Source organism: Cephus cinctus, unplaced genomic scaffold (assembly GCF_000341935.2).
Source record: "Cephus cinctus unplaced genomic scaffold, Ccin1 Ccin1_scaffold1406, whole genome shotgun sequence".
Classification (NCBI taxonomy): domain Eukaryota; kingdom Metazoa; phylum Arthropoda; class Insecta; order Hymenoptera; family Cephidae; genus Cephus; species Cephus cinctus.
Window position 1 is genome coordinate 11,011 of NW_014333800.1, and position 1,835 is coordinate 12,845.

The following is a 1,835-nucleotide window of genomic DNA, read 5'->3' on the forward strand; positions in this document are numbered from 1 at the left end:
GAAAAGAAGAAAGAAAAGAACAAAATTGATCATAATAGTTAATATGCAATTCGACAGCGCCGATATGACAAAGACATTTGAGCTTACAATTATTAAAATTCACACACACATTCATTCCATCATTCCACATAATTATGTCAACGAATAAAATTTCAATATAATTCGTATAATTTGAGTGCTTATCTGAGTTGGTGATTTCTTATATGCAATGGTTCCCACGCTGCGGTTGTCTCTTGTATATTTCAATTATATTTATTGGCTGGTCAGGTTCGTAACATGAATTCGGATTCCGCATCCCGCATGGCTTTTCTTTTTACACCAATTCGTCTCTAATTATGATTTTTTAGCATTCAATTCCTTGGCCCTGTTGCCTAGTAATTTAGTTATAATTTATTATAACACTAATTGAATTTCTAATGTATATAAATTGATAGATACCTGGCTCGTCGGATAGACACGTGTGTCTCTTAAGACGGGTTTCAGTCAAAAGGGACGAGCCAGGATATCTTGTCATGAAGGTGGCACCGCAGCGAACGGAAATATTTGATACACTATAAGGTATTACCGGTCGGTAATTCATCAAAAATGTCCATTGATTGACTGCAATAGAGCGTACGACAATTTGAGTTCGTTCACCAGCTATGATTAATAAAATATCCACTCCAATAGAATTAATGAAGATTCTGACGAAGAAGAAGATGCCATGGAGAATAATTTTCACGATGTTGAAGGAAACAGTGAACTAATGCGCACCAACTTCTTTGATTCTGAAGATTTGTACCGACGCAGTGCCTCCAGTAATTCATTTCTAGAGAATGTTGTTCGACGACTCAGCATATAGTTTCAGAAACATTTAGCACTCACGAACGAAGCCAGACCATTTTGAGGAACAACTTGCGATTACGTTTATGCAATGAACGCCTTGCATTGACGTAAATACATGAAATTGTAGGTAACGTATTCGACAATGATCTGTTCCTTAAGTGCAACGATGTATTGAGAACAAACTTCAAGAGAAAGAAATTTTATGCAGAATATTTTTTGTACATTCAACGAATTGCAGTATGCCTCGAAGTTGATAGAAACAATTCTAAGTTTTTTCAGTACATGCCTATTGCTGAAACGTTGGTACGACTGTTGACGGATAAATCAGTCGAGACAGAGCTAAACAGCGATCTTGAAATTCGTGATCCAGATACATTAGTAGACTTCACGGATGGATCTGTCTACAAACAGTTATTTTTTTCAAGGAAACTCCAGACGGTCTGAAGTTAATATTATACCAAGATAGCTTTGAAGTTGTTAATCCTATTGGGTCGGCAGTACAGAAACACAAAATTCTGGCAAATATCTGAGCGTCCCTGCTTAAAAAATACGATAGAATTCGATAAGAAACGATAAAAATAATTGCCGATTTCAATCGTTTTCTATCAGTCCTATCTACATCAAGTTGAAGTGATGATAGAGTTTCTGTCTAATGTAATCTGAACCTATCAGGTTGTTGTTTTATCGTAATAATACGATAGAAATTTAATCTATACCTTGTGACGTGATTCTCCCGAATCGCGCCACAAAAATTAATAAACTTTTCTTTTCCGCTCAACCTAGGCTCCGCACGACAATCCACTAGCGAAATTCCGTATGCGACATTACTATTAAGTTTTCCGTTTCTGAACGTCTACTATCGTCCTTGATGTCAGTTCCGATTGCGTTTTCTACGACTAATTATTATTTTGCTTTTGTTACGATATACGCAATCTCTCCTCTCGAGTCTCTCGACAACGACATAAGGGCGTGAGGACAGGACAGCCACATTGAAGATTTTGGAGAATTTT